General features: G+C 46.2%; 1 protein-coding gene across 4 annotated transcripts in view; it reads left to right on the top strand.

Moving 5' to 3' along the window:
- LOC309601856 (transcription factor 4) overlaps positions 1-15901 on the top strand; it is a gene marked incomplete at its 5' end in the record, with an annotated part of 235706 nt that overhangs the window by 78447 nt on the left and 141358 nt on the right. The gene's annotated exons all lie outside the window — the stretch shown is intronic.

Below are 15901 nucleotides of genomic sequence, written 5' to 3'. Positions count from 1 at the left end.
CTCCTGGATTTGGGGCGAGCGTAGCTGCAGCCGGTTCTGCTTCAGAGGAGGGAGATTTTGCCCAGGGCGTTTGGCAAGGACCCTCCTTCCACCCCACACCCCACCATAGAAAGTTTTGACACCCCCGAATAATCATTTAGCTTAGCAGCAAACACCACAGCAGTATGAAGAGAGGCTGTAATTATTCGTAAGTGAATGATAGCTACTTTCTTTAATTACGGTTGATAAATGAGTTTGGTTAAAGTAAATATATGATGTAAAAATATTAGTAATGCTTATGCTTGGCCAAGATCACACCCTTCTTCTGCAGTTGTCAATGAACTAACCAAATGCTTTGCTTTAAAGGATTGAACGCGAGCCAAAAAAAACATGGAGCTGTAACTGCGATATATCATTCTTCAGCTCTAATATATGTCCCTAAAATATGCCTTGTCTTTTAATATTGGGAAATATTTGTGAGTTGTTTAACATATGGGACAATGTTGGAGCTTGTAGTCATTTGTATGTATTCACGTACAAAACATGGTTACAACAGTTTTAAAGGGTCTAATATAAGCCAAAAAAAGCATGGAAATTTCAACACTCCCTTCTTAACTCACGCCATGGGGCTTAGGTAGTGCGCAGAGACGCTTCGCAAATAGCCACACGCTTCTGTGAAACCCACTGGGCTGCGTGGTGCTTTCAAGTTTAACCTTTAATTTGAGCCTTTAGAACTTAAAAGTCTCGCTCTCTCTTCTGCCCGCCCTTGGGTTACAGAAAAATCTCGTTCCTGCCTCTGTTTTTGCCAATCTTAGTGAAAATACTGGTTTCGCTGGGTTTAAGAAATAGTTGTTTTATAAAAACACGTTCGGAGGCAGCTGGTTAAAGAATTAAGCCGTGTAATGCTCCGATGAGGAGCTTTGGAAACCCCGCTGCCTCTAGGCGGTCCCGCTGGTCACCGTCGGGCTCCAGCCGGGGGTGCGAGCCAGGCAGCGTGGCAGCGTCCTCGCCGTGCGTGGTCCTGACGCGCCCTGACGTTTTTCGGTTTTTATGAGATTTGGTAATTTCAACTGGAAATAAGACCAGTGATGTTCCTACACACGCAGATTAACGCGTGTGCAAGCGGATGGCGAGCGCCTAACAGCTTTTGACAAGTGTGCTATCGCGCAATAACGCGTGCGTGCTGCCGGGGCCGTCAGCTGCCTCCCGCAACCCACGGCATTCTGCAGCCTTGCTTTAGCAGAATTCGCTGATATTCAGAGCGGATTCTTCTTCAGTTGTCCCGTTGGGGCAGCCCTTTACTCCCCAGTTTTGCTCCGCTGCTGGAGGAGGAGGGATGGGTGCTGGGGTGTGGGCATGTTTCCCTCCTGCTCGAACGCCGGCGAGGGCCTGGGCCGGGAGGTCTGCTCCTGTGCCCTGGGGAATGGAAACCCTTAACCGGCACCGGGACGGGCGCTGTGGTTAGCGACCGCGTGTGTGGAGCATTGCCCTAGCAAAGACCGCTGTCGGTCTGTGCTGGCCACGTCTGTATTTGTGATTTTAGGAGAAATCTGAATATTGCGGTGATGAACAATGCACAGCGCTGTTTGCTCGGACGGAGGCCGCTCGGATGCTGGCTCCCGACTCCCGTAACTCCAAATGTATTTTATCATCTCCCTTTTCCTGGCAGGTCTTCGAACTCCTCCAAGGAAAGGTCCCTTAAACGCTGGTGTTATGCAGCTGGCACCTGCAGAGCCACAAAATAGTTTTCTTTCCATGCTCCTCTTTCTCTTGGCAACTGATAAAGAGCCTGACAATCATCCGACTTGAACTGGTTTTATACTGGTGTATACCGTTGACTTGAACGGAGTTGCTCCTGTTTTGAGGGGGTTTTCCAGGCAAGAAAGGCTTTGTTGTTATTGGGGATAGGTATTACTGATTGAACCGCAAATGTTTGCAGACAGGGCGTGCTTAAATGAGGGCTTATATTATATTTTGTTTTTCAGGTATTTGGTTTTAAAACACATTTTTCTGTGGCCAGTGGCTAGTAGGGAGCCTGTGCGTTAGGCTTTGGAGCAAGCCCTGCAGGGAGGAGCAAAGAGGTTGCAGAGCTGCATGCATTACTCACTCCTACAAACTACTGCTCGCATCTATTCAAACACAGCTTGCTTGGTGTGTGTATGGAGCCCCACTACCCCGCTAGGTATTTTGTGTCGTCTTAGGAGTATCTGAAGAGTAGTTCTGTGGCCCAGCAATGAAAGGTATGGCACATCGGGTGTCGCTTCTCATCGCCTCTCCCGTTTCCAGTTTGGAAAAGTTGCGCTCTTTGGGAACGTTTCTTATCCTACTGCTTGGGATATCTTGCTAGTACATTAAATCATTTACCAAGGTACAGTAACTTGCTTCTAAACCTTCTCCGTAGCTTAATGGAGCATTTCACTGCAAGGATTAGGTTGAGGTTTCAGGCGCTGCTGAAGAAAGCTGCTGGCTTATGTGGTGACCTTTGAATCTCATCTGGGTTAGCGGTTGATATTTTGATTTGGTTACTGTGGTCATATTGTGACAGCTGCTGGTTCATTATAATTCAGTTCCTCTCCTCGGTTTGCCTACCAAGAATATTTAGGTTTGTGTTGCTTCAAAGGGCTGTAACCACCCCGAATTGAACCTGGCACGCTGCTCAAGGTGAAGCCTTGTGAACGCTTTCGGTCGCCAGCCACCGTCCACTGGACAGGGTATGGTAGGGAGAAACTCGCTGCGGGAGAAAACTTGCCCTGAGGTTTACAAAGCTGATTTAACCCCATTTGTTGAATGTAGTGAAAATGAGACTAGAAAAGATCAAAAGCACTTTTCTTATTTTGTTGCACGGACAGTTTGCGTACTCTTCCCCTCCGCGTGTAGTATTTCTGGCGTTCACAGTAGTGATTTTATATATCTTATTGAAAAAGTTCCTACGCTGCTAGCTAGAAGACAGTATTTAATTTCTCATACCGCTTTGAGACTCTCTAAAAGGACACAAGGTCGCTGAATGTAGATCTCTTAAGAGTTGTAGGAGTTGGGTCGGTGATCTAGTATGTGAAGACAAGACCTTTGCTTGTGTTTATTTTCTCTTTGTATTGCTAAACACAAAACGCAGAGCAGATGCAATGACTTACTCTTACTTCCCTCCCGGTTGTCTGCTTCAGATCAACGCTGCGCTGCTTCGGGTTGCGCTCCTCCACGGTCGCTTGCCCGACGTGCTTTTGGGAGGGCTGGCGCGCGCGTTTGCCAGCGACTGGCACTTGTATCGCAAAATAAATATTTTTCCCCTCTGGTTTCTTCCCTTTCCCTTTCAAAAACCTCCAAGTCATAATTTTCCTCTTAGCATTGTTGTTTCGGAGAAGGTGGCGTTTCCTGCCAGCCGCAGCGAGGGAGCGGTGCCGGTGCCAGCGCGGTGCCGGAGCTGGGGAGGCAGGGCTCCTGCCCGGGGTTCCCGGGGAGCCCGGCTCCGCTGCCGATCCGCGGCACGCTCTTGGCAAGTCGTTTGACGTCTTTGTGCTCAAATGTGCCTTCCTATTTATCTGTCTGAAGAACGGGCGCTATATATTTTGCAGGGATATTGTGCGATGTGATGAATAACTGTCTGGAAAACATCCTGAGTTCCTTGGATACTCCTTATACATGCCAATTTTTAATATTATTTTTAATGCTATGATAGCACTTGTCTCTGTACGAATATTGGTGTGGCATTCGCTTTTAATCCGTACAGCTTTGATTCTGTTACTATTATTATAAGTAGAGCTGGAATTTTTGCAGATTAGTTAAGTTTACCCAACACAGCATTATAAGGCCTTGCTTTCAATTGCTAAACTATAAACATTTGGGATGAAATTTTCCATGCTGTGTATCTGACTCAGCCTGATTATTATTTTTTTAACCTTCTGCAGAAATGATTTCAACATTTCCTAAAATGAGATTACATTTCATCCTGGCAGATTTTTGATTTTCTCAGTTAGTGTCTGGCACATCATGAACATTAATTCTTTTTCACACCACCTCTGTTATGTCAGGTGGCTTTGGTTCTCATTTTGCAGCTGGAGAAGTGGAGGTACTTGAGGAACCGTGAGGGAAATGTTAAAAACTGTCCAGTAATATCCAGTTGTAAATTTGAAATGCAAAAGGGTTTGATGGTCTCTCAGTTCTTGTGTCCAGTGGCACCCAAAGATGGCACCGCTTGGGGAAATCGTGGTTGCGATGCTTCGTGTGGGTCATCCACGTTATGGGAACACGCGCTCGGTAGCCACTTGCTTACCTTAGCGGTGTCTGGTTTTCTTCTTACTGTTCCCTAAAGCCTTTTCGGGGCAATGCAGTATTGAAGGAGCCTGGCAACTTATGGTGGATAGAAAACAAAGAAATGACTGTTATGTTGGGGAAAAAAGTAATTTCTGTGTGACATACAGAAAGAAACACGTGACACCTTTTTTAAAAAGCAGTCAAAGGTGAATTTTCAGGAATCACAAGCAGAACTATGTTTTCCAGAAAAATCTGTGACTGTCTGGCTAGCTATAGCATTAACTAAGATGAGTTTTAACAACAGAAAATCTGACTGTAACAACTAAAAAGGTTACGAAAGGCCTTCCGAAACCAAAGAACTGGAAATGCCAGGCTCGAGTTTTCACTTAAAATACTTTACGTTTGTGCAGCTGACACAACCCAGCACCTGCAGCTTTAGGAGAAGTCACGGAGCGGACGGTGCGGGCAGCCGAGAGCTTCCAGAGGGGGAGAGCGTTCGCTCGCCGCGCGCTCTCCCGACTGCTGAGCACCCAGGTATTCCCCAGCCAGGTGGAACCTGCTAGGAGTGATCCGACCATACTTGTTTCCACCTGGAAATGGGGCGGTTTGGGGTCGATGCCGTAGGGATCCAGCTGTGCTAACACCGGGGAGGGGACAGGTTGAGTACCGTGGCCAGAGGAAACCAAAGTGTGGGTGGCTGGACTACAAGAAGACCTTTGGCTTGGTCCTGCGGTCAAGGGTGGAAGACGTGCTGGGGCTGCGAGCAGCGTTGCTGTTTCTCTAGATAGCAGCTGTGACCTGGAGAAGACGGGTCCCACCGTGGAGGGCCGCTGCCCACGGCTGTGGAGCTCTGCCTTGCCGGGGGGTGGGATGGGAGCTTTGGGGCTGTTTAGGGAGAGGTCTGAAAAATTGAATTCAGCTGCCAAGTTTGAGCTATTTGGCTTGTGGTGCCTCCAAATCTGCATCTGGCATCTCGGGTTGTTTTGGTTCTGTGTTTTTGTTCACCTCTAAACTCACTTAACTCCCTTACCAACCTCTCTGTTGAACGCTGCACGGATATACGTGCCCACCGACCTCATTTTTGTTCTTCCCATCCCATGCGAGTACAGAAGGGAAGATCTGAGACAGGCTTTTCAACCTAAATCCAGGAAAAGTAATCTGTTGAAGTTTTTTTGCCAAATCTAGAATTGTTTCACCAACCGAAAGATCTCATTTTCAATGTCTCCAAACTTTAAAAACGGTGCTAAGCTGGGAAATGCAGGTGCCCCCTTGCGCATTCTGAGGGCAGGGCGCTGTAAGTGTATCTCCAAGGACTGAATTACAGACCAGCAGCTGATTTCAGACATGGTCTGTTCTGCTCTTTAATGGACATGTATCTACGTTTCCATGTAAGTTAAGGCTCCGTGTTCCTCCTTCCCCTTCCCCAGGAGCAGCTGGACAGGGTTTCTCCCAGCCCTTTTTTTTTTTCTGGGTTAGCTGTAGTGGTTTCTGGGCGACAGTTTGAGCTTAACTATGCAGGGTGTCAAGGCTGAGACCTGAGGAGCTTAGATGCAGCCCTTCAGCTTTGGACAATAACCACAACGAAAATCACACCATTTACTGTCAGCTGGGGCCTTGAAAGGTGCCTTAAAAATGCTTCGTAGAAGACCCCGGCTCGCGTATCCCTTCTCGTCACGGAATACGCCTGCTGCTTCTCTCTTGTCTCGCGTCTGGACAAAATTAACGGGAAAAAATCGGCGCTGAGAAGCATTTTGTAGAGGTAGATATAAATACGTTCCCAATCAAGAGTTAATATATTTTGCAGCAAGTTAACGTTGCAAGCGCTGCCAGTCAGGTTGCTGAGCTTCAGCATTCAACCCCAGCTTCTCGTACGGTCCTGAAGAAAAGAAATTACAAGGACATTTCCATTTATTTGGGAACGAGCAGCAGATGTATAAATAGAAACTGTAGACTGTGGCAATTAATGTCTGCATACTGAGCAAAGAATTGAAATATTATTTTGTACTACATAGTTTTCAGTGAAGTTTACATTCCATTGTATTTTGTTCTTAAACAAGTCCAAGCATTTTTAATACGTTATTTTGTGCGACGGTTGTATTCTGCGTAGCACGGCACAGACTAAAGCTGTGTGAAAACTTTGCGTTGAACTGCAAATGCATTTGATCTGTATTTGGAGTCCACGCAGTAAGTTTGCAAAATATTGCCTGAAGTTACCCTGCCTGTAGGCAGCGAGGAACATGGTCCTGCTGACAGTCCAGCCCGCGCCGCTGCCCCGACCTCCCGCGGGCCTGGAGGGATGGGGTCCCGCCGCCTGGAGCGGCCGGTTAAAGCCACGCGGCGGCGGGGAGCGGCTGCTCCTGGCTCAGGAGCCCCCGTCGGGGACGCGAGTTCGGCTGGGCTCCGAGGCTCGGGTTTGATCTGCTTGAGCCGCTGCGTTTTGCTGCGTTGCAAGCACGTTCATACAAAAATAGCTTTGCAAGTGACGTCCAGAAGGCGCTTTAATGGTTAATGAGCTTCTGCCCTTTATGTAGAGGAACGTAGTTTGGCTTTCAAATAAGCATTTGCTGCTGTGCTCCAGCTGAGCTGGTATTAGTGGCAGAGGGAATTTGAGCTCCCACCTGTCTGAGCATTAAAAGAAACCTATAAGTGACTTCCTTAAAATATTCATAGAGAGGAAAAAATGCAATTTTTGGAAAACCTTACCCCACTGGGAAAACCGTTGATAGGCATTAAAAAAACAAAACAAAACAAACCCCAAACCCCAGAAAACAAACAGAAAAACCCAACCCCCCCAAAAAAACCCCCAAAACCTGGATTTGTGAATTAGTTACAGTCTTCCTATTTTCCCGAGTCGTTTGCAGGGGCGTAATCAGTGCGCGGACACCTAAAGGTAGCGGCGTGCTCCTGGGGGCCGCGACTGGCCTGGATGCGGAATGGATTTGCATTACAGCTGGAAAGTGTACATGTGGGAAAATCTGTGAAACAAAACAAATTTGTTGAATTACTAGGTCATTTACATAGCTGCTCCAGTCATGGTCCGTTAAACAGGCAAAAACAATGGGTTTGTTATGCTCTCTAGTTAAGGCACAGAATGTGTAAAACAATGCCGAGTTAGCGGGATAATTAATAATCGTTTTGAGCCTGGTCGTACCTCAGGTCTGAACTTCACAGCGTATAGAGATGTTGAATCGACTAAGGCGTTAGCTGAATAAGATCAACTTATTTTGTTAGGTCGCGGGGTATTCTCCTACCAAAAACGAGATGAAGCTGCAGCCGTCGGGGCGCGGAGGTGGCTGAGCCTTAATGCCAGCCTACAGTCGGGCTTAGCCGCGGGCAGGGAATCGGGAAAGGAACTGCGTTTCTGTAACGGATTTCTTCTAAGGCTTCTCTCTGCAGCTAGGGACACGTCCAGGAGAGGAAATGGTCATTGCTTTCTGTAGGAAGACGTGATAGTCTTGAAGCAAACAATCATTTTGACTTTTGTAGTTAAATTTTTAATTCTCTTTCTCGAGGCGACTTCTGACGGTTTTGGTAATGACTTCTCTATTCTCGTCCCCAGCCTTCAGCCTCTAGCGCCGCGCTGGATTTAGCACGTTTGGTCAGATGCACAGAATATACAAAATCAAATATAAAACAGTTCCAATGAAAATGATAAAAAGGGTATGACAGGAGGGTACAGTAATTCTCTACAGCATCGCGCCAATAGATACATCTTGCCATATGGTCTGAATTAAGGACAGCACCAGTTCTCACACTATGCAAGGCTGATGGTATACTAGGTCCGTGCTTTGATCCTTGTACCATGTGAAATAAAAAGATATGGAGCATGCATTTAACAGGAACCATCGGTACTTTAATTAGATTATATTTCTTTTTAACTAAAATCAGAGTATTCCGATACGTTTCTTTATTCTGCAAACTTTTACTATGTGATTGCGACCTTAAGCATATTCAATAGTTCTAAAAAGAGTACAGAATGAGAAGCGATGGAGAAGGATATTCTGGGAAGCAAACATGCTGACTAAATGTGATAAAGAAGAAATTAGGCCAACGATCAAATATTAAAAAGAGTGGCATTGTGTGTGTGTGTGTATATGTGTGTGAATTATCCAGAAAAAGCAGTTTTGATTAATTCCTGGATGAGGAAGCTATGTAAACAGATCAGTGAGAATTTAGTTACAAGCATTTTTAATTTGTTGTTTAAATACCTTTTAATTATGATATCTATATCAACATGTTGATATCCTTTCTACTATTTATATTTCCATTTTTCTGTGTCACTAGAATTGAAGATGCCTGATTTAGGTTCACATTGCCAGCAAATTTTGTTTTTCCAAATATGCCTTCTAGGAAAATATTTTTTGTCCTTCCTAAATTTTAACTTTTGCGTAAATCTCATAGCCAGCGAATTGATTCCAAAGCCAGCTTTGGCCTGGATTTGCAACTGGCCGAGATTACGCATCTCCCACGGTATGTGGAGCAGCCCCCAGAAGGTAACTGAAAATCTGAAGAGAGAGCTTGTTTTAGGAACTCTGACACGGAGAAGTTTGCAGGCGTCAACACAAGTTGGCCCAATGGCTGTAATCTGCTTTATTTCAACTAGCAGAATAAACAAAAAAGAAAAAAAAAGGGGGGGGGGGGGGGAAGAAGAAACATGAGAAAATCAGTGAAACTTTGGCGTAACGGTCGTTGACTGAGCGTTAAAGTGGGCTTTAAGCCAGGACAATGCTAGTAATAATTTTAAAGCACTGAATTGCCTGCTGGTAGTAGGGTGAGGTGCGCAAAGAGAGCAGCTGTCGTGTTCTGCATGTAGCTCGTCTTTAGCTTTGCATATTAGAACCTCTTTTCCTAGGGAATGGAAAGATGACGCCGTGTAAATACACAACATCAAGGGGAATTGGTACCTACTGAAGAAGAAGTGTAGCAAGTATATTCTACACAGCTACGCTAAGCATAAAAAACACGATGAAAAGCATGCTAACGTCCTAATAGAGACGAACAAGCATGGCAAAAAGTAATTGTAAGAAAGCAAGGCAAGAATATAACGTGGTAAAACATCAAGTTCAGCGAACGTGTGGAATGAGGTTCAATGTTAAAAAATAATAATCTGAAAGCAAAGAGAGAGAAAGAAAGGAACAACTGTACATGAGGTTAAGATAAATAATCATGAAAGATTATTGCGATGCATAAAGAAGAGGAGGTCAGTAAAGTAGATTTTAGGACCTCTTAGAGATGGAAAGGGTAATTTATTGACAGATGATGTAGACACTGCTAAAAAATAAATGGATTTTTCGCCTCAGTGTTCACAAAAGAGGATGGGGAACAGATGCCAGAATCGGATATAAATTTCCCAGGAGAGAGGCAAGAAATATTGAAGGAAATAGGGATTATTCCAGAATGGGTGATCACACGGTGGGTGAGAACATCAGTAGATGGATTAAACTCCATAGAGGAGCCATCACAGAATTCTTAACTAAGGAAGGAGAAAGGACTATTGCATGTTCATGGGGGGAAAACCCAACCAACCAACCAAGTCCCCTCCACTCCTTAGTGTCCTCAGCTGTCCCCAGGGATAACCATGAGGGGAGCCCTGTGTTTCACCATAGCGGCACATTGCTTTTGTCCCAGAAGGGCTTTATCGACCAGTTTTGGGTGTGACTCTGTTTTAGTTACTTTAAAATAATTTTAAATACTTAAGATATGTTTTACAGTGAGGAGTCCAGTCTCCACAAAATGTACAGTCCTGTATGGAAGGGAGACTGAACTTGGGGCCGTCCGTAAGCAGTAGCTCAGTTGGGGCAGGAGGAAATTTTCTTTGAGGGAACCATTGCAGATCAGCAAACGTAAGGTGAAGCACTTCCAAATGGCTCCTGCTATCTGGCGTGTTCTGCCTCCTCAAAGAGGATCATAGAACCATAGAATGCTTTGGGATGGAAGGGGCCTTTAAAGGTCGTCTGGTCCAACCCCCCTGCCATGGGCAGGGACATCTTCAACCAGATCAGGTTGCTCATTGTTGATATCTTTTAGTTCTGCCAGAATAAACATATTCTTTATCTGATGGGAAGGTTGATATTGCATGGTCTGATGTTCATATTTGAAGGCGAGATACTTCACGTCATACATCTGGAATGTTTTAATCTTAGCGGTCTGTAGGAGCATATAAGACCAGGGCATATATGCTTCTGTTTTGTTGCTGCATTTGCCCTCAGGCTCAGAGTTGACACGCCGCCAGTCCGGACCTTGGCTTTATGAAGAACTCGTATCCAAAGTTTTGATGCTCTTCTTTCTGAGCCTCTTAATGATCTAGAAGAATCCTACTCTTGCTGGCACAGTCTTCAGTGTGTGAACTTGAGTGAGCTTCATACTTTTATGACTGACTGAACTTAAATGTTCAGTGTAACAATGGAGTTTCATCTTAGTCATCTTGCCAGCCTCATCCTCCAGTCTCGTGTTTCTTCAGAGGCGTTTTTGCTTTCACAGATTTGATATCAAAGCTTCTCATGCCTCTTCCCGGTCCAGATTCATTAGTTTCTTGCACTCATTAGGTTTGGCTGTCTTCGCAGGAATGATGTCTGAGTGACTGGCAGGCAGTAGCGCTGAAGCTGGAGGCAAATGAGATGCTTGATTTCCATTGAACAGGCAAGTGTGAAAACTGAGGGAGGTAACCGGTAGAATATTTAACACAGACCTAAGCTCTTGCAAGGCTGTGGACTTAAGACTTGTGGTCTTCCTCAGCATATACATTGGAAGAACATCAATTAAAATTTACCAATATTTGGTGGATTGTGAAAAAAACAATGCAAACTGGAACTGAACTTAGGTTGTCCATCTGGCAGAGGACATCTTTAACATTTGGATACCAAGCTGATTCAGCAAAACACTTTATTTTTAAAACCTTGCAATACTTTAGAAATAGAATCCAGATCAAACAAAATTTCACATCCCCCAGGCAGAAGTTTCTCTCCAATACTTTGGATAGCTTTTGCAGAGCACCAAGCCCTTTCCTCTGTCCCCTGAGTGGAGTCTTACCCTCTTCCCAAATGCAGCTGCCGGCAGATTTTCTCTGCTGGTTTCTCCTCTCTGCAGCTGCAGGGCAAAGGTTCCAGCAGAGAGGCCTTCATCTCATCTTCCTCCTTTGACCTACAGACTGGAGATGTGCTTTGGTTTTGCTGGTCATCCTGAGGAGACACACCTTTCAGAACCTCCACCCATCCTCTTTGGTAGCATCTGAGGTGATGAAGGCTAATATCTAAGGAATGGAAGTATGTTTGATAGGTTGATGGATCTCATGAAACTTCTGGTTAGATTTAACTAGACCTTCCTTTTAAGGTCTAACTTCTGCTGGAAAAGTAAAATATCTCCTAGATGCACTATAACTTGGATGATGCTTTGTAATGCCTGCGTATCGTGATGGGAATATGCGTTGACTTCAGTAGCCGCCTGTTACACCACCAGCCTCTGAAATAACGTCTTTTGGGATGTAAGGGATTGCAGAGGAATCTCGGAATAGGTGATAAATTCTCTCATAATCCCTGTTTTGTGGACGGAAACACCCAAATGCAACCGGAGACTGAGCTTATTGCCTGTAGCCCCCTCCACTTGTCCATGTTTAAATTCCTAGAGCTCCCTGCTACTCTCCTGGTCCTGACCAAATAGCATCCTTATTGCTCAGTTTAGTCAGTGTCCTAAATCCACTCAATATAATCCTAGTTTTCTATTGATGGAAATTGTGGAAAACTGCTTGATGATCTTAAAGGTCTTTTCCAACCAAAACGATTCTGTGATTCAACGATTCTATGAATGAGTACAGAAAGAAGTCGTGCGTAAAAATTTGTCCTTTTTTCTACAGAGCATGCCCAGGTTACGTTGGTGTGATAGACTTACGGGTGTTCACCTGAGGATGAGTTTTGTTACAGAGGCACTTTGGCCTTCTGTTATTAATACCAAAATCATCTCTCCATGCCCATAGGCAAAATTTTCCATATGTATAACACAGCCAAAGTTCCAGCCATCTTAAAATATATTCTGTGCCTTTTTGTTGTGGTTGGATTCAAGGCAATGGGGCTCCAGCCTCCGCATCTTTGAGCTTCTCTTGACCGCGTCTTGAAAATTCCCCTGAAGTTCACCGTTGAATTGTTGCTGCTTTTCTGCAGAACAGAGCGAGAGACTTTTATCGCCTTGGCTTCCACGCGCAGAATGTGCTTGGGTTTAGGTCAGGCTGGGGGGGTCCCTTCTGCCCCCCTTTCTGGTGGTGAGCCAGGTGGAGCGGCAGGTTAGCGAGGCAAGAGGAAAGATCTGTTTGGTAGGCTTATAAATGCCAGCGAGGTATGGCAGACTGAGCTGTGTCTTGTTTAACTTGATCATTTAAATAGCCAGTCCTTTCCAGCGTGCTTTGTTTGACTAGGTTTCACCTCTTTGTATGGCAGAACTATGCTTTGTCTGACTTTGATATTTTTTTTTTACATGTGAAATGTTTTTGATCACATTATATGGAGCTGTCATCACACCCCGAACAGTTGCAATTTCTGTGCCTGCTCATGTGGTGCACACCTGTAACATGTTGGGAACGGACTTGGCTTTGAAGCTAGACTTGTTCTCTCATAAGAGTCCACATATTTCTTCCATCATGTAATGAGATTTGCTGATGATACAAAACTGAGGGGAGCAAGCTGCACTTAAAAGAAAGGCAATATAAAATACAGCTTTGGCCACAGTCCTGCCGTTGGATCCGTGCAAGAGGAGTCCTGCCACAGTGCAGAGCCCTGTTGACTTGAACGCGGCTCTGCGTAGTAATAAAAATCTGCTTGCGAGTTTCTGTTGCTATAGTTCCTTTTTTTTTAACGTTTTCAAGATTTTAAAATGCAGAGTAAACCAACTACTTAAGCGTAGAGGGAGAGTGAAAGTAAAAAGGGAGGAAAGATGTGCTGGTGGAATTATTTGAAAAAAGCTGGTGGTTCAGAGAGATGCCATGAGATTATTCCAGATGTCAAGGAGCGGCAAGTGGACGTCCCTCTTCTCCTGACCGGAGATGGAGAGCAGCCAGCCGCGGGCCCGCGATAGGAACAAGGGCGATGCGGGATCTTGGGAGGTTGTAAAAACGTAAAAAGGACTTTTCTGATTTAGCTACTGAGAATAAATAAGGGGGGAAAGGGGGTAAAGTGAACCTGCTTCTTCTCTGATGCATTAGGCAGAAGGGAAACTATGCTGAGCTGTGCTAGGGGTGAACAGGAACCCGGATTCTGCGTCCGCGGCTGCGGCGTCGGTCCGGGAGTTCGTCAGCTCTGCGGCGGTGCCCTGCCCGGGCTGCGAGGTGAGGCCCCTCCGGCTCTGCGCAGGCTCCTCTGCTTAACCGAGAGAGGCAGAGCTGAGGGCTGATGGAAAACAGCGCGTTTAGACCTTCGCCCAAATACAAAACAGGTTTGTTTGTCCTTTTGGGGGTCCCCCCCTCCCCTGAAGCCAATGGTCTGAGATTCATGAGCAAAGGTTGAATAAAAGTCGAAGGAAACTATTTTGGCACTTTCTAAGGGATGAGTGAGGCCACATCCGTAATCCTGCGCACGGTTCTTGTCACCTTATTATTAGAGCTGTGTAAATCTGGCAAGGATTTGTATTTGCCAAATATACCTCTGGCCTAGATTTGGGCTTATATTTGGAATTCGGGCCAGTTTTAACGCCTGTGCAGTTTGTAATTTTTGCCAGTTTTAAGCAAAATAACAGGAAAGAGGATAATGAAGGACAGAGGAGTCAGGAAAGCAGAAAACTAAGAAAGGAAGGAACTAGAAAAAGAGAAGGAAAAAAGGACAAAGGAATACGGAGCCCATTCCTTCTTTTCTACTTTATCCATAGCCCTCCCTTAACACATCCTCTCTTTTCCCTTTCATGGTTCATTGTTGCTCTCTCTAAATTTAGAAGAATTAAATAAACTCAGCCACTCTCTTCTGCTCTGCTTGTGCTCTCACATTTGTTTTTTAATTTGCAAACTTCTCCCTTAACCTCTCTCTCATAAATTCCCCCCCATCTTCACTTCTTTTCCCGTGGCCGAGGTCCCTTGGTGGATGTGCTGGCCGTGAAAATCTTCCTGGCCCTGGCGCACAGGCGCTTTGACGTACGTGCACGCCAGCAAGATTAAAACTCTAAGGACTGAAAAGCATTGCGCTCACATTCACGAAATAGGCCCCGCAAACGCGCCGGTGAGGCGGATAGATGTTATTTGCTGATGTTATCTCATCCCGTGCGTAGGTTAGGTGCGGTAGGCAGAGACGCGCTCCCTGACAGCGGAAAGCCCCGCATGACTTTGCTTCCGACGGTCTCGGTGCGGTGTTGTCGGGGTGAGAGCGGGGGAGCGGCTGTCCCCGGGGCTTGGCCATGTGGGCTGGTCCGGGCGGAATGGTCTGAGCGGTCTGGAAGCTGTGACTTCCCCAGGGTCAGCAGGGGGATTAAGGGCAGAGCTGGAATCAAACCTGGTAATGAGGTTGGGAAGCCCAGACTCTGGCTGTAGGTAATGCCAGTCTCCCGCTTGAGTTTGCGATTTTGTGCTGTTGGGAGCTCAGAGTTTTAACTGAAGGCGCTTAAATTGCAGGTTTTAAGCACAGTACGAGCCTGCTGCTCCTCCTCTGTCTTGCTGGCTGCCCTTACCCATCCGAGAGACCCCGGCGCAGTCGAGTGCTCTGTGTCGGTTATCCACCTTCCTGCAGCAGCTCCGACGGGAGCCGTCCGTGCCGGGTGCCTCATCCTCCGCTGCTCGGCGCTGCCCGGCCAGCCGGCTGGCACGGCGTGGAGGAACGGGGCTGGAGACACGGACCACAGGCGTGGGTGCACAAGGGAAGAACCCAGGCCTGTATTGGTTTGCGTTAGAGATAATTATCTATCTCATACGGTTGCATTGGATGGGTGGAGCCGGTTTATTGCATTATTTGGTTACCTTCTTCAGTGATGATTCATTGATTATGAACACACACAGATTTGTACGTGGCATAGGAATGATCCAGGAATATGGAAGGTGCCACAGGGGCGAGCTAACGTGAGCGTGGGCTTTGAGAAGTCCCTCGCTTAGCGAGGGGGAAAGGCAGGTTTGCCTCCTGCGGGGCAGACGGGATTGCAGAGGGTCCCTTCTGAAGGCCGGGGGGACCTTGCAAGGACGTTGGATCTAGTGACAAATACGAAAGCGGGCACAAGCCTTGAGCCAAGCACGGGCCAGCTGTGAGAGGAATTACATGCAGCAGTTCCCATACAGAGAAAATAATACAGGGACATGTTAATGGCCAGCACGAGAACCAGAAGTTAGAAATAGAAATGTGAAAATTTGGAATACATGTCCTGGTTAGCAGGTTGGCCACAAACACAACCCCCTCCGGTGGGTTTGCGTACACCCTGAAATGTCTTCTGTTTGACGCGCCCGGGCCTCGGGCTCGCTGTTACCGCTCCCTCCGGTCGCCGAGCGAGAACTGCGGACAACAGCAGAGAGGGGCGGCGTATTTTTCTTTAAAAATATTATCTTTGGGTGTCTCTTGTGCGCTTTTGTGACCGTGCGCTTCTTTCTTCAGAGGCACGTGGAAAACTGCTACGTTTTCATAACTTTTTGACAACATCTGAACTTGCAAGACTCCCTTGTCCTCCCTTGCCAATTTGCATTTTATCGGTGTTAAAAGCTTTGCTTCTCCCCTGCCCCCAGCCT

This window comes from Platalea leucorodia, assembly GCF_965183815.1.
Source record: "Platalea leucorodia genome assembly, chromosome: W".
Classification (NCBI taxonomy): Eukaryota; Metazoa; Chordata; class Aves; order Pelecaniformes; family Threskiornithidae; genus Platalea; species Platalea leucorodia.
This window is presented reverse-complemented; position numbering and strand designations above follow the sequence as displayed.